Genomic DNA, 24,896 nt, shown 5'->3' with positions numbered 1-24,896 from the left:
TCAAAGCTGAGAACGATAATAGTCTTGAATTCTTGTTCTCCCTACAAGCCTTGCAGAGGGTCCATGAAGATGCATGGCCCAAATTAAAGGAACTCTATGAGACTGGACCCCTGCCTATTCCACATCAATTCCGGCCAAGGGATTGGGTCCTCATCAAACGTCATCGGCAGGGAACTCTGGAGCCCAGGTGGAAAGGACCCTTCCAGGTCATCCTGACAACGCCTACTGCCATCAAAGTAGACGGAATCGCCACCTGGATCCATTTCGCCCACGCCAAACCAGTGGACCCGTTCTCAGACCTCATCGGACCTTCAAAGACAACCTGGACTGTTGATCGGACTAAGGACAATCCTTTAAAATTGACCCTACGCCGCCAACGGACTGAGCCGTAACTATGGTACTTGCCCTCCTCTTGATCGTTCTGCAAATTCTGTCTGTAAATCCAAACCCCCACAACCCCTATAATTTGACATGGGAAATTACTAATTTAGAGACTCATGAAGTCTATAACAAAACCCTAGGAACCGCCCCATTAAATACCTGGTGGCCAGATTTATATTTTAATTTAGAAAAAATTAGTCCATTAGAAAAAATGGAAGGAGGTAAATGGAGGCAACTGCAAAGGAGGGTATCAATAAGTAGAAATGGATTTTATGCATGTCCGGGATTTAGGACGGGGGCGATGAGGCGCACATGTGGAGGGTTTGAAACCCTCTATTGCGCAGCCTGGAGTTGTGTCACCTCCAATGATGGGGAATGGAAGTGGGAAGTAAAACCCCAATTTATTGAAATGTCCTATGTCCGACCACGTACCCGCACCAGGTATGATGAAAACTGTAACCTTATTCGTGTAAGATTTACAGAGGAGGGGAAAAAGGACAGGCGGTGGGTCTCAGGACTCACTTGGGGACTCTACTTATATCAATATCCCCTCTTTGGGACTGCCATTCAAATAAAATTAGAAGTCTCCCCTCTTGTACAACCGGTGGGGCCAAATCAGGTATTAAAAAGGAGACGAGCCTATCCCCAGGCAGATCCCCACTACTCCCTCCAGCAGGACCCCCGCCCTTACCCCAGGAGTAAAAGCACAAGCTGTCCAAGAAAATCAGAACCCAGAAGGCATAGACTCCCTATGGAAATTGCTAACAGCAGCGTATGAGGCCTTAAACCAATCGGACCCTGAGGCAACAAGGGCCTGCTGGCTATGTTAGGATATAAAACCCCCCTTCTACGAAGCCATAGGTTTAGCTGCCCCTTTTTCACAGTCAGGAGAAGAGTCGCCAGCAGCTTGCAAGTGGAATCGAAAGGGCCCCGGCCTCACACTGCAAGCGGTCACTGGCAATGGGACTTGTATAAGAAAGGTCCCCTCTAGCCATATCCAGCTCTGTGCCCCGACTAATTACTCTATAGATGAATCTAAATGGATAATTCCAGCTCTTGACAGTTGGTGGATTTGTTCTAAGACAGGGCTCACCCCATGTGTTAGCAGAGATGTTTTTAATTTGTCACCCGAATATTGTATCATGGTATTAATATTTCCAAAGGTTATTTACCACCGAGAAAATGTTGTATATGATCTGTGGACAGAAGGGACGGAAGCAAGAGAGTCAATAAGAACAAAACGGGAACCCTTTACGACCATAACCTTGGCCACCTTATTTGGCCTCAGTGCCATAGGGGCAGGAACAGGGATCTCATCACTAGCCATCCAGCACCGAGGGTTCAATAGCCTAAGGGCAGCAATTGATGAGGATATAGCCAGACTTGAGGACTCAATCTCGCACCTCGAAAAATCTCTGACCTCCCTTTCTGAAGTGGTCCTACAGAACCGAAGGGGGCTAGATCTAGTCTTCCTCCAACAGGGAGGTTTATGTGCAGCCTTAAGAGAAGAATGTTGTTTTTATGCTGACCACACCGGAGTAGTCCGAGAGTCCATGGCTAAAGTTAGAGAAGGCCTGGCCAAACGGAAGCGTGAACGAGAACAACAACAAGGCTGGTTTGAGTCTTGGTTCAATCAGTCCCCATGGCTAGCCACCCTGCTTTCTGCTCTAGCTGGGCCCCTTATACTCCTCCTTCTCCTCCTCACCCTCGGGCCTTATATTATTAATAAACTAGTTGTCTTTATCAAAGACCGAGTTAACACGATCCAACTGATGGTCCTTAGGACCCAATACCAACCTATCATTACCGAAACATTTGAGTCAGACACATAAGATCCAAGATTGGCTCTTAAGGCACCAAAGAAAGGGGGGAATGAGAGACTAAGAGAAAAATTACCAGGTGTACTCACAACTGCAAAGAAAAGACACCCCCCCCCCCACCCCCGCCATTCCCAAAACCAGCCAGGGCATGCCTGGTTGTGGTCTGACCTAAAGGCGGGAACCAATCAAGTTCTGCTGAGTGGTTTGAAATAAAGGTGGGAACCAATCAAGTTCTGCTGAGTGGTTTGAAATAAAGGCGGGAACCAATCAAGTTCTGCTGAGTGTTCAAATTTAAATGTCAACCCATAACAGCTCTGTAACCGCGAAAAATCCCTAACTTGTTTGTGCCTGTCTATAAAAGAAGCTGTAAGATCCTCGCTCGGGGCCTCTTAGCGTCACCGGCAACGAGTGCGCGGAGGTCCGGGTTCGAACGTGCAATAAACGACCCTTGCCGCTTGGCTTTGACTCTGGACTCTGGTGGTTTGTTTTCGGTGGGGGGGGTCTCTCGAATCGGGGCATATCACACCGACGCAGCGGTGAGATGCCAGAGAGAGCCAGCGAGTTTCAAAAGCACAAAGGTTTTATAGGGGTCTAGGGGCAGTTGTTGAGGTAATGGCTGTGGCCTTAGCCGATTGGCTGGGGAAGGGTCGTGGCCTCAGCCGATTGGCTGGGGAAGGGTTGGAGTCCCGTTATGCAAGTTGCCGGGCGTGTTTTGATCGGGAAGTTTGAATGGTAAGCAGGAGGTTACTCAAGGGGAGGAGGTTTGAGGTTTCTGCCTTTTTCCCGGAAAGGGGGCCATGTCGGGGACATAGTCACTCAAGATGGAGGACACAGAACACGATGGAATCAGCTGGCGTAGGTCCGCTCTTTCATGAGCACAGAGGAGGGGCAGAGTGAGAGAATCCTAAGCAGGTTCCAGGCTGATAGCTAGAACTCGGGGAACTATGAGATCATGACCTGAGCTGAAATCAAGGGATGGACAGATGCTTAACTGAGCCACCCAGGCTTCCCTGAAGGTTATTCATTTTATGTTGATTTCACAACCTGCTGTTTTGCTAACTCTTTTTGTTTTTTGGTAGCAGTACCATTGACTTCTAAGGGTATTCTGGCTGTATCATTACTTCGTTTGCAAATAGAGCTAATCTTACCTTATTCTTTCAAATTCTAATGTCTCTAATTGTTTTCTCTTGTGTAATTTCATTGGCTAATATCTTAAATACAACATTGAAAGGCATTGGAGATAGTGAGCATATATTTTTCTGAATCTAATGTAGGAGTTTCTAGATTTTCCCCAGTTCCATTCTTGATTTTGGCCTGAATTATATGTATTTAAGGCATGATTTTGTTTTAACTTACAAGTGTAAGTGTCTTTTAGGTTTCTTATTTTTTTTTTAATTTTTTTTTAACGTTTATTTGTTTTTGAGACAGAGAGAGACAGAGCATGAACGGGGGAGGGGCAGAGAGAGAGGGAGACACAGAATCCGAAGCAGGCTCCAGTCTCTAAGCCATCAGCCCAGAGCCCGACGCGGGGCTCGAACTCACAGACCACGAGATCGTGACCTGAGTTGAAGTCAGACGCTTAACCGACTGAGTCACCCAGGCGCCCCTAGTTTTCTTATTTTCTAAATATTCACTGATTTATTTCATTGTAGTCAGAGAACAGTATCTGTATTCTTTATAATACGGGATTTTCTAAAGATGATCTTCGCAGACTTACAACAATCTTTTTTTGCATGAAAGCTTTGTGGACATTTGAAGATTAGCTGCATTCTCAACTGTCAGGTCAAGTGTTCAGTACATTTATTAGATCTGCCTTATTGAGTGTAAGTTTAGATTCTTTCTATCTTTCTTTAGTGGGTGCTCTTTATTCCTCATGTACCCTGTAATTTCTGTCCTATACAAGTTTCTGTATAGTAATTGGTGTATATAGTTATAATATTTCCAATGTTAATAATTTCCCTTAGCAAAACAAAATGTCTTTAAAACACTTTGAAACTGGAATTTTACATCATCAAATAGATTGATGAGGGAGTACAAGAAAAGCTGAGGACAAAGCACAAGCTACAACAAGTCCACCCCCAAGGGATTTGTGTGACATTCCTCAGGCTCTCCTGGCTGTCCAAGGACAAAGGAAAGGGGGAAACAAATGGTTAACTGATAGAGATCACAGTCGTGCAGGACAGGAGTCTCCATCAGTTCACATATATCTTAGTGATGAGGTTTTGGAGTGGTGGTGGTCCATAGCTGACAGCCAAGAAAAAAATTCTTGAGACGTTTATTTGTTCAAAAAGGTGATTTCATTAAAGTACAGCAACAGAACCCGTGGGCAGAAAGAGCTGCACTGGGGTTGTGAAGAAAGACTGGTTATATACACTATGGAGTTGGGAGAGGTAAAGCCAGAAGGGAGGCCTCCAGAGGGACTTTGATGTGCTAAAGAGGACTCCTAAGATACCTGAGGCCTTGCTATGGTCAAGCTAAGGTTGATTTCCCTCTAAAAAGGTATTAACAGTATGACAGTAGGGGGTTCCTGGAGAAATGTTGCTTCAAGTATATGTCAATGGGCTGCAGGTTATAAAGAAATTTAATTTTACCTGCCATTTCCTTCTTGTCTTTGTTCCCCACATCACTATGGAGGGGAGGGTGATATTAGGGGCTCCAGGAAACTGAGTCTGTAGATTTCTGGAGATTAAGCTTCTGATAAGATTGCCTTTTTCTTGTCATTTACTAAGATATTTGTAAACTGATGGAGACCCATGTCCTGTATGACTGTGATCTCTATCAGTTAACCATTTGTTTTCTTTCCTTTCCTTTGTCCTTGGGCAGCCAGGAGTGCCTGAGGAATATCACACACATCCCACGTGGGGGAGGGGGTGCTAGCTTGTATTTTGTCCTCAGCTTGCTTTATTCTCCCTCATCAGTAGGTGTAGTTAAATTTCCTTATAACCTGCGGCCCACTGACAAATACTTGAGGCAAATACAGAGTATAACATTTCTCTAGGACCCCCCCCCCCCCAGTCCTAATGTTAATACCTTACTAGAAGAAAAACCACCTTAGCTTGACAATAGCAGGCCTCAGGTATTTTAGGAGTTGTCGTTAGCACATCAAAGTCCCTCTGGAGACCTCTCTTTTGTCTATAACTCCGAAGTATATAACCAGTCTTTCTTCACAACCCCAGCACAGCTCTTCCTGCCCATGGGTCCTGTCCCCATGCTTTAAAAAAATCACCTTTTTGCACCAAAAACGTCTCAAGAATTTTTTTTTCTTGGCTGTCAGCTTAGGACCCTTACCACCACTCCAAAATCCCATCAAGATGACAACCCTTACTTTCTTACTGTTTACATTTACCTCATGTACATTCTTCTGTCCCTTTATTTTCCACTTTCTGAATTACTTGGTTTTAGATGCATTTCCTGAATACAGCAAAGAGCTGAATTTTTCTTTTTAGCCAATATAAATTAAAAAAATTTTTTCCAGGCGAATTTGCTTGCATGTATTCTTACAAAATGGTGACATATTGGTCCTAAGTCAGGCACATTATTTTATGAAATTTTATTACCCCCATTTTTTATTGTGTCTTTGATCTGACAACTCTTCCTCAGTATATTTTCTGGAGCTTCCTCTGACATCACTTAACAGGCTAGAGGTCATCTAGTTACTTCCTCAGGAAGAGCTCATCAAGCCAAAATCACCGCAGTCTCGCAACATAACAGAGTTATGTTGTCTTTCTAGTTGAAGGATGGCTGTTCTGAATCTAAATGCCTTGATTCACACTTTGTCCCTATCTTGTAGATAGAATGCCTTCTGACATTCGAACGTGCTGTGGAGATGTCAGAATTCCTCAAATCAGCATTGTACGTTGAACTCTAGAAAGTCACACTGTTTCCTCAGGTCAGAGTTCCATAGAGCACTCAGGAGATTCCTAGAGCCTAGAATCAGGAGCTTTTTTCTCAGATTACTTTTATGCTAAGAAATCAGAGGTGTCCTGGTCCCTTATCTTGCTTCTAGGAAAAATGTCTCTGCCAAAGGACCCAGTTCAGTATATGCTTTGGGACTCCACAGTTTCTAGGCTGTTCTATCTCTCAGGTTCTCTATGGTCCCCACTCTACTTGCTCTGCTTGACCATCTTCTGGGGCTCTAAGACTCTACTCCCTTCTGCAATTTCTGAAGGCTGCCAGTGGTCTGTGCCTGGTAATCAGGATGGTGAAGGAAGAGAGAGGAGGAAACAGTGATGCTGACCACTCCTTGTTCAGAGTTTGCCTCCTCCCTACACCAGGCTCGTGGTTCTTTTTGATAATATAGAGGTTCTAAAATTAAGGAAGAGGAGAAAATGAATATTGGAGGCAACTAAATAGTTTTGATCATGGTATGACTTTCTATTAAAAACAGTGGGACCACTGGACATTTAGAAGCAGTATTCTGGGTGCGCTGCACTGCATCTGACAGAGTAACACCTGTGACCTTCATCACAAAAAGTGAGGAAACTCATACCTATGATGCCTCCATGGATCCAGACATGAGGACATGCCAGTGTCCTAGGGTAAGGGTAGAAAAGTCGATTTAGCAATCACCTTAGGAGTTTCTAAGGATGTGGCTTTGAAAGGGGCATGCATTGCATTTTGGGGGTGTTGTGGGACACTTTTGAGGGGGAAAACTACTGATTTGGCCATATCTATAATTGACAAAAAATATGAAAATGTCCAAAGGTAGAACTTTAAGAAAATTCAGTAAAAGGATTCACCAAGCTGGTGGACACCCTTTGCCATGCCTCTTTTCTTCTTCCTGCCTGAGTCTTAGCCCAGACATCACAGGTGGAGCCCCATCACACTGGTGCTCTAGCAATTTTACAGATAGAAGCCAGAACTAAAGATGGAGGAGGAAGGAGGAAAGGAAAAGGAACCCAGAGCTCTGATGACACCATGGAGCTACCAAACATCTCTGGACTACATCTCTCTAGATGTTCAGCATGTGAAATAAAATTAATCCTTTAGTTTATGTAAGCACTGCGATTTTCAGGTTTCTGTTACTAGAAGCCAAACTAAATTTTTAGCACAGACCTATATACAAACATAAAAACAGAGTACACTACAAATGCAGACATGCCAGAGCTTATACCATACATATGTGCAAGAGACAGATAAATAAGGGAGCTCTCATCACAAAAGCATCTCAAGAAAACCTAAGTAACACTGGGGCAAAAAAGCAGTCTGTTCTCACTCCAGAGAAGTCGCTGTAAGTGGACCTGAGTGTCCAGCTCCTGTTAGACCTTCTCTGACCTCAGACTACTTAGAATTCCTCATAAAGTGCTCATGTACATGATCTGTATTGGAATTGTTGACGTGCTGTCTTCCCCACTGGTCTAAAAGCTTCATATTCAATCACAATGCCTGTCTCATAGGAGGTGCCCAGTGCATACTTGTTTAACAGATAAATAACAGTGGAATGAAAGAATTTTTATAGTGATCACAGGGTAGCAAGTTATGCAAATTAGATATTAACTTACAAGTTTGTTGATGCTATAGCTACTGATGGTGATGATGATGGTGATGTTGGTGACAGCAGTGGCAAAATCTTAGTCAGCCAAACCTGTTCTTACTCCCACAGGTGCTGCCACCTGGTGGTGGAGAAGGGCATGTTCATTGAAGGTCATAACTGCAATAACACCCAGTCTTTCTCCTGCCCTCACCTCCAAATCCTTGAATAATATGTCAGTGTTTGTGTATCTCTTCTCTTCATGTCAGACATTTAGACTGTTCCTGATTTTTCCTTAACTACAAATGCTGCCATAGACCGGCATCTCATAAGTGTCCTCATGTGCATACACAAGTGTTTGAGTAGTTAAGACATCAAAATTTAAAACTGTTGAGATAGAGAATATGTCATTTTTTTTGTTGGAATAGTTATGGAAAATTTATCTGTGACTATATGACATTCCTGCTAATTAACAACACTCCCACCATGGTCTATACAGATAGCTCTTTCTCAAGCTCGGTGTTTAATATCATAAAACCATTGTTTCTAATATTTGCCAAAATGAAGGGCAAAAATGATATCAAGCTATTTATTTAACTTGTAGTCCTCCAAATACCTAAGAGGTTTGGCATGTCATTTTACACATATATTTACTACATGATTTTTCTCTTTTGTAAAAGTCTCACCCATACACTTAACTAGTTTTCTAGGATAATTTTTATATTAACTTATGTGAGTTATTTCTATATTCTGAATTTATTTCTTTGATTACAATGTGTGATAGAAATATTTTCTTTTAATGTATTGCTGATGTTTCAGCCTTTTAAAAAATAATTGGAAGCAGAGAAAAATTTTGAATGTAGGTACATTTATTAGCTTTTTACTTAATAGTGTTTTCTTTTGTGTCTTTTTAATAGCCCACATTACTCCAAGGTTGTAAAGGTATTCTTGGATGTTTTATTCCATAAACTTTCAGTTTTGATTTTTCATTTAGGTGTTTAAAGTATCTAAAATCTCTTTTGGTGACTACTAAGGGCTTCTATTTTCAAATACCAACTTTGTCATATATTAACTTCCCATATATTCGTGGGTCTGCTCTCATGCTATATTTTGTTTCACTGATGCATTGGTCTGGTATTTGTTTTTATGGCACTATCAAACAGTTCTAATTATTAAAAATTCTAAATAATTTTTTTAATCTAGTAAATGAAGTTTTCTTTATTCTGTTTTTCTTCATTCTGTTTCCTTTTTTTCTTTATTCTTTATTCTGTTTTTATTCTGTTTTTCAATTCAAACTAAGCATTAAAGTTAGGGGAAAAAATAAAACACATAAGGATTAGAAACAACAAAATGTTATGCCCAGAATTCGTGATCCCCAAAGACCACCAGGGAGCCGAGTCTGATGCAAAAGCAAAAGAGCCTTTATTCGAGCTACCTCGAGCTCAATCCCCTACCTGCACTGACACAGCGGTGAGATACCAGGGAGAGAGAGCCAGTTTCAAAAGCACAAAGGTTTTATTGGGGCCTAGGGGCAGTTGGTGAGGTAATGGCTGTGGCCTCAGCCGATTGGCTGGGGAAGGGTCGTGGCCTCGGCCGATTGGCTGGGGAAGGGTCGTGGCCTCGGCCGATTGGCTGGGGAAGGGTCAGAGTCCTGTTACGCAGGTCGCTGGGCGTGTTTTGATCAGGAAGTTTGAACGGGTGAGCAGGAGGTTACTCAAGGGGAGGAGGCGCGGTCTGAGGTTTCTGCGATTTTCCCGGAAAAGGGGTCCTGTCGGGGACATAGGCACTCAAGGTGGAGGACACAGAACAAGATGGAGTTGGCCGGCGTAGGCCCGCCCTTTCAAAAACACAACTTTCATTACTTTAGATGATCTTATTGTGTATGTAGAAAAATCAAGCAAATACATAGATATAGTATTAAGATAGAATTTATTGTCTGTACATAAAATGAATATATAAAAATCAAACAATAAGCAGGGAAACTTTTTTAAAGTTCCTGTTATGTTATTGTTAAAAATATCAAGTATTTTAAAATAAATCTAACCTCAAAATTTGAAGACTTGCAAGATATTTTTTTGTAAAATTAGAAAGGCCCTGAAGATTTAAGTAAATAGAGAAATATATCGTGGAGAAATTCAGGGAAGATGGCGGAATAGGAGGGCGTTGGGCTCACCTCATCCTGCTGATCACTTAGATTCCAGCCACACCTGCCTAAATAATCCAGAAAGCCACCAGAAAACTAGCACAACGGACTCTCCAGAGCCAAGCATAGACAAGAGGTGATATGCCCAAATTCAAAAGACCCCCAAGAACAAACCACCAGAGTATTTCCTTGATTTTTCTACATACACAATAAGATCATCTAAAGTAATGAAAGTTGTGTTTTTGAAAGGGCGGGCCTACGCCGGCCAACTCCATCTTGTTCTGTGTCCTCCACCTTGAGTGCCTATGTCCCCGACAGGACCCCTTTTCCGGGAAAATCGCAGAAACCTCAGACCGCGCCTCCTCCCCTTGAGTAACCTCCTGCTCACCCGTTCAAACTTCCTGATCAAAACACGCCCAGCGACCTGCGTAACAGGACTCTGACCCTTCCCCAGCCAATCGGCCGAGGCCACGACCCTTCCCCAGCCAATCGGCCGAGGCCACGACCCTTCCCCAGCCAATCGGCTGAGGCCACAGCCATTACCTCACCAACTGCCCCTAGGCCCCAATAAAACCTTTGTGCTTTTGAAACTGGCTCTCTCTCCCTGGTATCTCACCGCTGTGTCAGTGCAGGTAGGGGATTGAGCTCGAGGTAGCTCGAATAAAGGCTCTTTTGCTTTTGCATCAGACTCGGCTCCCTGGTGGTCTTTGGGGATCACGAATTCTGGGCATAACATTTTGTTGTTTCTAATCCTTATGTGTTTTATTTTTTCCCCTAACTTTAATGCTTAGTTTGAATTGAAAAACAGAATAAAAACAGAATAAAGAATAAAGAAAAAAAGGAAACAGAATGAAGAAAAACAGAATAAAGAAAACTTCATTTACTAGATTAAAAAAATTATTTAGAATTTTTAATAATTAGAACTGTTTGATAGTGCCATAAAAACAAATACCAGACCAATGCATCAGTGAAACAAAATATAGCATGAGAGCAGACCCACGAATATATGGGAAGTTAATATATGACAAAGTTGGTATTTGAAAATAGAAGCCCTTAGTAGTCACCAAAAGAGATTTTAGATACTTTAAACACCTAAATGAAAAATCAAAACTGAAAGTTTATGGAATAAAACATCCAAGAATACCTTTACAACCTTGGAGTAATGTGGGCTATTAAAAAGACACAAAAGAAAACACTATTAAGTAAAAAGCTAATAAATGTACCTACATTCAAAATTTTTCTCTGCTTCCAATTATTTTTTAAAAGGCTGAAACATCAGCAATACATTAAAAGAAAATATTTCTATCACACATTGTAATCAAAGAAATAAATTCAGAATATAGAAATAACTCACATAAGTTAATATAAAAATTATCCTAGAAAACTAGTTAAGTGTATGGGTGAGACTTTTACAAAAGAGAAAAATCATGTAGTAAATATATGTGTAAAATGACATGCCAAACCTCTTAGGTATTTGGAGGACTACAAGTTAAATAAATAGCTTGATATCATTTTTGCCCTTCATTTTGGCAAATATTAGAAACAATGGTTTTATGATATTAAACACCGAGCTTGAGAAAGAGCTATCTGTATAGACCATGGTGGGAGTGTTGTTAATTAGCAGGAATGTCATATAGTCACAGATAAATTTTCCATAACTATTCCAACAAAAAAAATGACATATTCTCTATCTCAACAGTTTTAAATTTTGATGTCTTAACTACTCAAACACTTGTGTATGCACATGAGGACACTTATGAGATGCCGGTCTATGGCAGCATTTGTAGTTAAGGAAAAATCAGGAACAGTCTAAATGTCTGACATGAAGAGAAGAGATACACAAACACTGACATATTATTCAAGGATTTGGAGGTGAGGGCAGGAGAAAGACTGGGTGTTATTGCAGTTATGACCTTCAATGAACATGCCCTTCTCCACCACCAGGTGGCAGCACCTGTGGGAGTAAGAACAGGTTTGGCTGACTAAGATTTTGCCACTGCTGTCACCAACATCACCATCATCATCACCATCAGTAGCTATAGCATCAACAAACTTGTAAGTTAATATCTAATTTGCATAACTTGCTACCCTGTGATCACTATAAAAATTCTTTCATTCCACTGTTATTTATCTGTTAAACAAGTATGCACTGGGCACCTCCTATGAGACAGGCATTGTGATTGAATATGAAGCTTTTAGACCAGTGGGGAAGACAGCACGTCAACAATTCCAATACAGATCATGTACATGAGCACTTTATGAGGAATTCTAAGTAGTCTGAGGTCAGAGAAGGTCTAACAGGAGCTGGACACTCAGGTCCACTTACAGCGACTTCTCTGGAGTGAGAACAGACTGCTTTTTTGCCCCAGTGTTACTTAGGTTTTCTTGAGATGCTTTTGTGATGAGAGCTCCCTTATTTATCTGTCTCTTGCACATATGTATGGTATAAGCTCTGGCATGTCTGCATTTGTAGTGTACTCTGTTTTTATGTTTGTATATAGGTCTGTGCTAAAAATTTAGTTTGGCTTCTAGTAACAGAAACCTGAAAATCGCAGTGCTTACATAAACTAAAGGATTAATTTTATTTCACATGCTGAACATCTAGAGAGATGTAGTCCAGAGATGTTTGGTAGCTCCATGGTGTCATCAGAGCTCTGGGTTCCTTTTCCTTTCCTCCTTCCTCCTCCATCTTTAGTTCTGGCTTCTATCTGTAAAATTGCTAGAGCACCAGTGTGATGGGGCTCCACCTGTGATGTCTGGGCTAAGACTCAGGCAGGAAGAAGAAAAGAGGCATGGCAAAGGGTGTCCACCAGCTTGGTGAATCCTTTTACTGAATTTTCTTAAAGTTCTACCTTTGGACATTTTCATATTTTTTGTCAATTATAGATATGGCCAAATCAGTAGTTTTCCCCCTCAAAAGTGTCCCACAACACCCCCAAAATGCAATGCATGCCCCTTTCAAAGCCACATCCTTAGAAACTCCTAAGGTGATTGCTAAATCGACTTTTCTACCCTTACCCTAGGACACTGGCATGTCCTCATGTCTGGATCCATGGAGGCATCATAGGTATGAGTTTCCTCACTTTTTGTGATGAAGGTCACAGGTGTTACTCTGTCAGATGCAGTGCAGCGCACCCAGAATACTGCTTCTAAATGTCCAGTGGTCCCACTGTTTTTAATAGAAAGTCATACCATGATCAAAACTATTTAGTTGCCTCCAATATTCATTTTCTCCTCTTCCTTAATTTTAGAACCTCTATATTATCAAAAAGAACCACGAGCCTGGTGTAGGGAGGAGGCAAACTCTGAACAAGGAGTGGTCAGCATCACTGTTTCCTCCTCTCTCTTCCTTCACCATCCTGATTACCAGGCACAGACCACTGGCAGCCTTCAGAAATTGCAGAAGGGAGTAGAGTCTTAGAGCCCCAGAAGATGGTCAAGCAGAGCAAGTAGAGTGGGGACCATAGAGAACCTGAGAGATAGAACAGCCTAGAAACTGTGGAGTCCCAAAGCATATACTGAACTGGGTCCTTTGGCAGAGACATTTTTCCTAGAAGCAAGATAAGGGACCAGGACACCTCTGATTTCTTAGCATAAAAGTAATCTGAGAAAAAAGCTCCTGATTCTAGGCTCTAGGAATCTCCTGAGTGCTCTATGGAACTCTGACCTGAGGAAACAGTGTGACTTTCTAGAGTTCAACGTACAATGCTGATTTGAGGAATTCTGACATCTCCACAGCACGTTCGAATGTCAGAAGGCATTCTATCTACAAGATAGGGACAAAGTGTGAATCAAGGCATTTAGATTCAGAACAGCCATCCTTCAACTAGAAAGACAACATAACTCTGTTATGTTGCGAGACTGCGGTGATTTTGGCTTGATGAGCTCTTCCTGAGGAAGTAACTAGATGACCTCTAGCCTGTTAAGTGATGTCAGAGGAAGCTCCAGAAAATATACTGAGGAAGAGTTGTCAGATCAAAGACACAATAAAAAATGGGGGTAATAAAATTTCATAAAATAATGTGCCTGACTTAGGACCAATATGTCACCATTTTGTAAGAATACATGCAAGCAAATTCGCCTGGAAAAAATTTTTTTAATTTATATTGGCTAAAAAGAAAAATTCAGCTCTTTGCTGTATTCAGGAAATGCATCTAAAACCAAGTAATTCAGAAAGTGGAAAATAAAGGGACAGAAGAATGTACATGAGGTAAATGTAAACAGTAAGAAAGTAAGGGTTGTCATCTTGATGGGATTTTGGAGTGGTGGTAAGGGTCCTAAGCTGACAGCCAAGAAAAAAAAATTCTTGAGACGTTTTTGGTGCAAAAAGGTGATTTTTTTAAAGCATGGGGACAGGACCCATGGGCAGGAAGAGCTGTGCTGGGGTTGTGAAGAAAGACTGGTTATATACTTCGGAGTTATAGACAAAAGAGAGGTCTCCAGAGGGACTTTGATGTGCTAACGACAACTCCTAAAATACCTGAGGCCTGCTATTGTCAAGCTAAGGTGGTTTTTCTTCTAGTAAGGTATTAACATTAGGACTGGGGGGGGGGGGGTCCTAGAGAAATGTTATACTCTGTATTTGCCTCAAGTATTTGTCAGTGGGCCGCAGGTTATAAGGAAATTTAACTACACCTACTGATGAGGGAGAATAAAGCAAGCTGAGGACAAAATACAAGCTAGCACCCCCTCCCCCACGTGGGATGTGTGTGATATTCCTCAGGCACTCCTGGCTGCCCAAGGACAAAGGAAAGGAAAGAAAACAAATGGTTAACTGATAGAGATCACAGTCATACAGGACATGGGTCTCCATCAGTTTACAAATATCTTAGTAAATGACAAGAAAAAGGCAATCTTATCAGAAGCTTAATCTCCAGAAATCTACAGACTCAGTTTCCTGGAGCCCCTAATATCACCCTCCCCTCCATAGTGATGTGGGGAACAAAGACAAGAAGGAAATGGCAGGTAAAATTAAATTTCTTTATAACCTGCAGCCCATTGACATATACTTGAAGCAACATTTCTCCAGGAACCCCCTACTGTCATACTGTTAATACCTTTTTAGAGGGAAATCAACCTTAGCTTGACCATAGCAAGGCCTCAGGTATCTTAGGAGTCCTCTTTAGCACATCAAAGTCCCTCTGGAGGCCTCCCTTCTGGCTTTACCTCTCCCAACTCCATAGTGTATATAACCAGTCTTTCTTCACAACCCCAGTGCAGCTCTTTCTGCCCACGGGTTCTGTTGCTGTACTTTAATGAAATCACCTTTTTGAACAAATAAACGTCTCAAGAATTTTTTTCTTGGCTGTCAGCTATGGACCACCACCACTCCAAAACCTCATCACTAAGATATATGTGAACTGATGGAGACTCCTGTCCTGCACGACTGTGATCTCTATCAGTTAACCATTTGTTTCCCCCTTTCCTTTGTCCTTGGACAGCCAGGAGAGCCTGAGGAATGTCACACAAATCCCTTGGGGGTGGACTTGTTGTAGCTTGTGCTTTGTCCTCAGCTTTTCTTGTACTCCCTCATCAATCTATTTGATGATGTAAAATTCCAGTTTCAAAGTGTTTTAAAGACATTTTGTTTTGCTAAGGGAAATTATTAACATTGGAAATATTATAACTATATACACCAATTACTATACAGAAACTTGTATAGGACAGAAATTACAGGGTACATGAGGAATAAAGAGCACCCACTAAAGAAAGATAGAAAGAATCTAAACTTACACTCAATAAGGCAGATCTAATAAATGTACTGAACACTTGACCTGACAGTTGAGAATGCAGCTAATCTTCAAATGTCCACAAAGCTTTCATGCAAAAAAAGATTGTTGTAAGTCTGCGAAGATCATCTTTAGAAAATCCCGTATTATAAAGAATACAGATACTGTTCTCTGACTACAATGAAATAAATCAGTGAATATTTAGAAAATAAGAAAACTAGGGGCGCCTGGGTGACTCAGTCGGTTAAGCGTCTGACTTCAACTCAGGTCACGATCTCGTGGTCTGTGAGTTCGAGCCCCGCGTCGGGCTCTGGGCTGATGGCTTAGAGACTGGAGCCTGCTTCGGATTCTGTGTCTCCCTCTCTCTCTGCCCCTCCCCCGTTCATGCTCTGTCTCTCTCTGTCTCAAAAACAAATAAACGTTAAAAAAAAATTAAAAAAAAAATAAGAAACCTAAAAGACACTTACACTTGTAAGTTAAAACAAAATCATGCCTTAAATACATATAATTCAGGCCAAAATCAAGAATGGAACTGGGGAAAATCTAGAAACTCCTACATTAGATTCAGAAAAATATATGCTCACTATCTCCAATGCCTTTCAATGTTGTATTTAAGATATTAGCCAATGAAATTACACAAGAGAAAACAATTAGAGACATTAGAATTTGAAAGAATAAGGTAAGATTAGCTCTATTTGCAAACGAAGTAATGATACAGCCAGAATACCCTTAGAAGTCAATGGTACTGCTACCAAAAAACAAAAAGAGTTAGCAAAACAGCAGGTTGTGAAATCAACATAAAATGAATAACCTTCAGGGAAGCCTGGGTGGCTCAGTTAAGCATCTGTCCATCCCTTGATTTCAGCTCAGGTCATGATCTCATAGTTCCCCGAGTTCTAGCTATCAGCCTGGAACCTGCTTAGGATTCTCTCACTCTGCCCCTCCTCTGTGCTCATGAAAGAGCGGACCTACGCCAGCTGATTCCATCGTGTTCTGTGTCCTCCATCTTGAGTGACTATGTCCCCGACATGGCCCCCTTTCCGGGAAAAAGGCAGAAACCTCAAACCTCCTCCCCTTGAGTAACCTCCTGCTTACCATTCAAACTTCCCGATCAAAACACGCCCGGCAACTTGCATAACGGGACTCCAACCCTTCCCCAGCCAATCGGCTGAGGCCACGACCCTTCCCCAGCCAATCGGCTAAGGCCACAGCCATTACCTCAACAACTGCCCCTAGACCCCTATAAAACCTTTGTGCTTTTGAAACTCGCTGGCTCTCTCTGGCATCTCACCGCTGCGTCGGTGTGATATGCCCCGATTCGAGAGACCCCCCCCACCGAAAACAAACCACCAGAGTCCAGAGTCAAAGCCAAGCGGCAAGGGTCGTTTATTGCACGTTCGAACCCGGACCTCCGCGCACTCGTTGCCGGTGACGCTAAGAGGCCCCGAGCGAGGATCTTACAGCTTCTTTTATAGACAGGCACAAACAAGTTAGGGATTTTTCGCGGTTACAGAGCTGTTATGGGTTGACATTTAAATTTGAACACTCAGCAGAACTTGATTGGTTCCCGCCTTTATTTCAAACCACTCAGCAGAACTTGATTGGTTCCCACCTTTATTTCAAACCACTCAGCAGAACTTGATTGGTTCCCGCCTTTAGGTCAGACCACAACCAGGCATGCCCTGGCTGGTTTTGGGAATGGCGGGGGTGGGGGGGGGGGGTGTCTTTTCTTTGCAGTTGTGAGTACACCTGGTAATTTTTCTCTTAGTCTCTCATTCCCCCCTTTCTTTGGTGCCTTAAGAGCCAATCTTGGATCTTATGTGTCTGACTCAAATGTTTCGGTAATGATAGGTTGGTATTGGGTCCTAAGGACCATCAGTTGGATCGTGTTAACTCGGTCTTTGATAAAGACAACTAGTTTATTAATAATATAAGGCCCGAGGGTGAGGAGGAGAAGGAGGAGTATAAGGGGCCCAGCTAGAGCAGAAAGCAGGGTGGCTAGCCATGGGGACTGATTGAACCAAGACTCAAACCAGCCTTGTTGTTGTTCTCGTTCACGCTTCCGTTTGGCCAGGCCTTCTCTAACTTTAGCCATGGACTCTCGGACTACTCCGGTGTGGTCAGCATAAAAACAACATTCTTCTCTTAAGGCTGCACATAAACCTCCCTGTTGGAGGAAGACTAGATCTAGCCCCCTTCGGTTCTGTAGGACCACTTCAGAAAGGGAGGTCAGAGATTTTTCGAGGTGCGAGATTGAGTCCTCAAGTCTGGCTATATCCTCATCAATTGCTGCCCTTAGGCTATTGAACCCTCGGTGCTGGATGGCTAGTGATGAGATCCCTGTTCCTGCCCCTATGGCACTGAGGCCAAATAAGGTGGCCAAGGTTATGGTCGTAAAGGGTTCCCGTTTTGTTCTTATTGACTCTCTTGCTTCCGTCCCTTCTGTCCACAGATCATATACAACATTTTCTCGGTGGTAAATAACCTTTGGAAATATTAATACCATGATACAATATTCGGGTGACAAATTAAAAACATCTCTGCTAACACATGGGGTGAGCCCTGTCTTAGAACAAATCCACCAACTGTCAAGAGCTGGAATTATCCATTTAGATTCATCTATAGAGTAATTAGTCGGGGCACAGAGCTGGATATGGCTAGAGGGGACCTTTCTTATACAAGTCCCATTGCCAGTGACCGCTTGCAGTGTGAGGCCGGGGCCCTTTCGATTCCACTTGCAAGCTGCTGGCGACTCTTCTCCTGACTGTGAAAAAGGGGCAGCTAAACCTATGGCTTCGTAGAAGGGGGGTTTTATATCCTAACATAGCCAGCAGGCCCTTGTTGCCTCAGGGTCCGATTGGTTTAAGGCCTCATACGCTGCTGTTAGCAATTTCCATAGGGAGTCTATGCCTTCTGGGTTCTGATTTTCTTGGACAGCTTGTGCTTTTACTCCTGGGGTAAGGGCGGGGGTCCTGCTGGAGGGAGTAGTGGGGATCTGCCTGGGGATAGGCTCGTCTCCTTTTTAATACCTGATTTGGCCCCACCGGTTGTACAAGAGGGGAGACTTCTAATTTTATTTGAATGGCAGTCCCAAAGAGGGGATATTGATATAAGTAGAGTCCCCAAGTGAGTCCTGAGACCCACCGCCTGTCCTTTTTCCCCTCCTCTGTAAATCTTACACGAATAAGGTTACAGTTTTCATCATACCTGGTGCGGGTACGTGGTCGGACATAGGACATTTCAATAAATTGGGGTTTTACTTCCCACTTCCATTCCCCATCATTGGAGGTGACACAACTCCAGGCTGCGCAATAGAGGGTTTCAAACCCTCCACATGTGCGCCTCATCGCCCCCGTCCTAAATCCCGGACATGCATAAAATCCATTTCTACTTATTGATACCCTCCTTTGCAGTTGCCTCCATTTACCTCCTTCCATTTTTTCTAATGGACTAATTTTTTCTAAATTAAAATATAAATCTGGCCACCAGGTATTTAATGGGGCGGTTCCTAGGGTTTTGTTATAGACTTCATGAGTCTCTAAATTAGTAATTTCCCATGTCAAATTATAGGGGTTGTGGGGGTTTGGATTTACAGACAGAATTTGCAGAACGATCAAGAGGAGGGCAAGTACCATAGTTACGGCTCAGTCCGTTGGCGGCGTAGGGTCAATTTTAAAGGATTGTCCTTAGTCCGATCAACAGTCCAGGTTGTCTTTGAAGGTCCGATGAGGTCTGAGAACGGGTCCACTGGTTTGGCGTGGGCGAAATGGATCCAGGTGGCGATTCCGTCTACTTTGATGGCAGTAGGCGTTGTCAGGATGACCTGGAAGGGTCCTTTCCACCTGGGCTCCAGAGTTCCCTGCCGATGACGTTTGATGAGGACCCAATCCCTTGGCCGGAATTGATGTGGAATAGGCAGGGGTCCAGTCTCATAGAGTTCCTTTAATTTGGGCCATGCATCTTCATGGACCCTCTGCAAGGCTTGTAGGGAGAACAAGAATTCAAGACTATTATCGTTCTCAGCTTTGACAAGGTTATCTTTTAGGTTAGGGATGATGGGGGGTGGTCTACCATGTATTATTTCATAGGGTGTGAGTCCCAGTTTGTATGGGGAATTACGCACCCTGAACAGAGCGTAGGGGAGAAGGACCACCCAGTTAGCGCCAGTCTCCATGGTCAATTTGGTTAGGGTCTCCTTTAATGTTCTGTTCATTCTCTCTACCTGTCCTGAGCTTTGGGGTCGGTATGCACAATGTAATTTCCAATCAGCCCCAAGTATGGAAGCCAGTCCCTGACTTACCTTAGAGACAAATGCAGGTCCATTGTCTGACCCTATCATTACTGGAAAACCATACCTGGGCAGGATTTCTTCTAGGATCTTTTTGGCTACAATCTGCACCGTTTCATTCTTGGTTGGAAAGGCTTCAGTCCATCCTGAAAAGGTATCTACAAAAACTAGCAAATACTTATATCCATATTTTCCTGGTTTTACCTCAGTGAAATCTACTTCCCAATAGGTCCCCGGTCTGCTCCCTCTTTGTCTTACCCCTGTTGTCTGAGGATTGCTACTCGCATTGTTGAGTAAGTCCAACGTTCGCCAGGAACCTAAGTAGGTGCTGCGATGGATCCGCTCTAGAACTTGCCATCCTAGTTTATCTGGGAGCATAATGCTGCTTTTGGAGTCTCTCCACCAGCCATCTTTGATTCGGGTCATAGGAAGTTGACTCATCCATTGAATGTCGCTTTCTGAATACTCAGGGCTGGGGGGCAATTCCCGGGGTCCGGAGTCTGGCAGCTGTAGGGTCAATAATTGCGCTGGGGGCCGAGCTATGTTTTTTGCAGTCTGATCGGCCAAATTGTTGCCCTGGGAAACTGGGTCGGTTGTCTTCTGGTGTCCTGGGCAATGCACAATCGCTAGCTTTTTGGGTTCCCATAAGGCTGCTAGCAGGGCTAGAATCTCTTCTTTATTTTTGATGTCTTTCCCTTCAGCTGTGAGGAGCCCCCGTTCTCTGTATATCGCCCCATGTACATGAGCGGTGGCGAAGGCATATCGGCTATCAGTGTACACGGTTAGCTTGCGGTCTCTCCCTAATTTTAGGGCCTGGGTTAAGGCAATTAGTTCAGCCTTCTGGGCTGAGGTTCCGGGGGGTAGGGCTTCTGCCCACACCACCTCGGTCTCTGAAGTCACGGCCGCCCCCGCATACCTTTGTCCTTGGTGAACGAAGCTGCTTCCGTTGGTAAACCAGATGGCGTCTGCGTCCGATAATGGCTGATCCTGCAAGTCCTCCCGGACCCCATAAACTTGAGCCAGTATGTCGGCACAGTCATGAAGTGGGGTTCCCATGTCTGGGTCTGGCAGCAGTGTTGCTGGGTTCAGGGCCGTTGGGGGGGTGAAGATGACCCTGAGGGGGTTCAACAGCAGTCCCTGGTAATGAGTGAGTCGAGCATTGCTCAGCCATCAGTCAGGCGGCTGCCTGAGGATGCCCTCGATGGCATGTGGGGTGGTGACTTGTAGCTCTTGGCCCATGGTCAGCTTATCAGCATCCTTTACCATTAGGGCAGTGGCTGCAATCATCCGGAGACAGGGTGGCCATCCGGCGGCCACTGGATGTAGCTTTTTAGACAGATAGGCTACTGGCCTGCGCCAAGGGCCTAAATGCTGGGTTAGCACCGCCTTAGCTATGCCTCGGTTTTCATCTACATATAGGTGGAAGGGTTTGGAGACATCGGGAAGTCCCAGGGCAGGTGCTGATAGCAGAGCAGTTTTAATTTGTTGGAAGGCCTGTTCGGCTTCTTCCGTCCAACTAAAGGGCTGTTGATCTTTTGTTGCCTGGTATAAAGGTTTTGCTAATTCAGCAAACCCTGGTATCCATAGTCTGCAGAACCCAGCCGACCCTAGGAATTCCCTCACCTGTCGTGGTGTCTGCGGTCTGGGAATACGAAGGACAGTCTCCTTCCGGGCATCCGTTAGCCAGCGTTGCCCCCCTTTCAGTAAGTAACCCAGGTAAGTTACCTCTGACTTGCAGATCTGAGCCTTCTTTGCTGAGGCGCGGTAGCCTAAGGTTCCCAGAGTTCGCAGGAGAACTTCGGTTCCCTGGATGCAGGCTTCGGGTGTCTCGGCAGCTCTTAAGAGATCATCAACATACTGTAGGAGAGTTATATTTAGGGTGTTGTTGTCTGTACTCACTTAAATCTTCGTGTAGAGCCTCGTCGAACAGGGTCAGAGAGTTCTTGAATCTTTGTGGCAGTCTGGTCCAAGTGAGCTGGCCATTTATGCCCCTGTCTGGATCTGTCCACTCGAATGCAAATAGCTCTTGACTTTTAGGTGCTAGTGGCAGGCTGAAAAAAGCATCTTTTAGATCCAGAACAGTATACCATTGTTTTTCTGGGCTGAGGGTGCTCAGGAGAGTATAGGGGTTAGGAGCGGTTGGATGTATGTCCATCACCCGCTTATTGACTTCTCTCAGGTCCTGCACTGGTCTGTATTCCCCGCTGTTGGGTTTGTGCACGGGCAGCAGGGGGGTATTCCATGCTGAGTGGCAGGTGCGTAAGACCCTGAAGTCAAGGAGGCGGTGGATATGCGGTGTGATGCCATTTTTGGCTTCCGCGGGCATGCGGTATTGGCGCATGCGGACGGGGTCCGTCCCGGGCTTGACCTCTATAAATAGGGCTGGGCAATGTTTTGCTAGCCCCATACCACCCATTTCTGCCCACGCGTCTGGGGAGCGTTGAAGCCAGGGCTCGATGCCCTGATCCAGAGGAGTGGGTTCCTGATGGAGCCTATATTCATCTTCTAGTTTCACAGTGAGTACAGATATGGGTTGGTTGTGGAAGTCAGTCACTGTGGGTCCCCCCGGTTGGAAATGAATTTGGGCCCCCATTTTGGTAAGCAAATCCCTCCCCAACAGGGGGCAGGGGCTGTCGGGAATGACCAGGAAGGAGTGGGTTACCTTCCCAGTTCCTAAGTCCACAGTCCTCTGAGTTGTCCAGGGGTACTTCTTTATTCCGGTGGCCCCTTGTACCCAGGACGATTTTTCAGATACTTTTCCATGGGGCTTGACCAGAACTGAGTGCTGTGCCCCGGTATCAACTAGGAACTGGACCGGGGTCCCCTCCACTTGCAATGTTACCCTACGTTCGGGGAGGGGATCCCAACCCCGTCCTCCCTATTCTGTATCTTGGGTAAACGGTATGGGGGCTATTTTAGGCTGCCATTGCCCTTGGCTGGGGCGGGGTTGTTTCTTCTTGGGGCATTCTCGTATCCAATGGCCTTTTTCTTTACAATAGGCGCATTGATCTTTATCTAAGTGCAGCCTGGGAGGGCGTATTGTTTGAATGCCTTCTGGGGGTGGCTCTTCTTTCTGGACTATAGCGGCCAGGACTTGAGTCATTTTCTCTGTGGCTTTGATCTGTCTCTCTTCTGGGGCGTCCCTGTTGTTGTAGACCCGTTGTGGTATACGGAGCAGATCCTGGATCTGTTTACCTTCTAAATCCTCTAGGCTTTGGAGTTTTTTTCTAATGTCAGGAGCTGCTTGATTTACAGAGGACATAACGACAGCAGCCTGGTTCTCAGGGACTTCTGGATCCATGAGGGTAAACTGCCTAAAGGCTTCCATTAATCTCTCTAAGTAAGCAGCTGGACTCTCTGCCTTTCCCTGTACGACCGAATATACCTTAGCCAAATTGGTGGGCTTGCGAGCTGCAGCCTGGAGACCCGCCATCAGAGTCTGGCGATAAATGAGTAGCCTTCCCCTACCTTCTGCCGTGTTGTAGTCCCATTCGTCCTGTGGAGGTCTGGTTAGGGGGAAAGCCGCATTAATGAGGTCAGGGCTAGATGTCGGCTGACCGTCGTCTCCGGGAACCAGCTTTCTTGCTTCTAATTGAATCCTCTCTCCCTCCTCTGTAGTGAACAGGATGCGGAGGAGCTGCTGACAGTTGTCCCAGGTGGGCTGGTGGGTGAACATGACACTGTCTATTTATTTATTATTATTATTTTTTTAGCGTTTATTTATTTTTGAGACAGAGAGAGACAAAGCATGAATGGGGGAGGGTCAGAGAGAAGGAGACACAGAATCTGAAACAGGCTCCAGGCTCTGAGCTGTCAGCACAGAGCCCGACGCGGGGCTTGAACTCACGGACCGCGAGATCATGACCTGGGCCGAAGTCGGCCGCTTAACCGACTGAGCCACCCAGGCGCCCCGAACATGACACTGTCTAAAGGAGCTATTAGGTCTTTAGGGTTATCAGAGAATCGAGCGTTCTGTGTTTTCCAGTTGTAAAGGTCACTGGTGGAGAAGGGCCAATACTGGAGTCGGGGGTTGCCTGTTTCATCGGGGGGTCCTATTTCCCGCAGGGGTAGGGCCACAGTGGAGTCGGGGAGGCGAGGGTTTGGCTCACGCTGGGTGCGCCCGCAGGTTCGGCCGGCTGGCCCCTCGCGGTTGGTTTCGTTTTCAATGGGGCCCGGCGCAGCTGCTTCCTCCCGTCCTCCTGGTTCCGGCGCAGCTGCCGCTTCCCGTCCTCCCGGTTCCCCTAGGGGGGCAACTAGCGGGGTGACTGGTGGGGCGGCTGCTGCGGGCAGGGCCTGGGGTGCAAGGGGAGGGGGATGATAGGGTGGAGGGTCTAGGGATAGTAGGTCCTGACTATCGGGCAATATGGGATACAAGGGCGCGGCTGGCGTCCTTGATTTTGGGGGACCTGCAGGCCGCATGGCAAGGACCTTACACGTTCCCAAGGATAGGAAGGGGGCCAACCAAGGGGGTGGATTTTCCACTAAATTCCGCCATAGAAGAATGTAGGGAATCTGATCCGGGTGTCCCTCGCGACCCGGTAGAAAAATCTTTGATTTCACCTTAGCAATTATAGGGAGGCAGAAAGTTCCTTCGGTTGGCCATCCAACGCCGAAGGTTGGCCATTCAGAGCGGCAGAAGGTTATTAATTTTCCCCGCCGGATGTCTAAACTCAAATTCTGTCCTCTGGTTCTAACATCCCTGAAGTTAGCAACGAGGAGAGAAAGAGGAGTGCTTTGAGATTGGCCCATCTGTATCCTGGAGGTGGAGGAAAGGATTAAAAGGAGAAACAGTAAAGTTATGAGGATTTCTGGCTGGGCCAGGCCAGGTCACCTGTGAAAGAGAAGGAGTTTAACACTTAAAGGTTATAGAATAGAGAACACAACACTTAGATCGCTAGCGCGTTTCGGGTGTCCGCCACCCAAACAGAAGAATTCCGATGGGCCCAAAAAGGTGCCCCAGACGGGTGCCAGTGGACGTCTCCTACTGGACCTGACCGACTGCCCTATAGCGCGTCCACCAGGGCTGTGTCAGTCACCGATACAGATCCCGCGCGGGACAGCCAGA

The sequence above is a fragment of the Panthera leo genome, chromosome C1 (genome assembly GCF_018350215.1).
Source record: "Panthera leo isolate Ple1 chromosome C1, P.leo_Ple1_pat1.1, whole genome shotgun sequence".
Classification (NCBI taxonomy): Eukaryota; Metazoa; Chordata; class Mammalia; order Carnivora; family Felidae; genus Panthera; species Panthera leo.
This window is presented reverse-complemented; position numbering follows the sequence as displayed.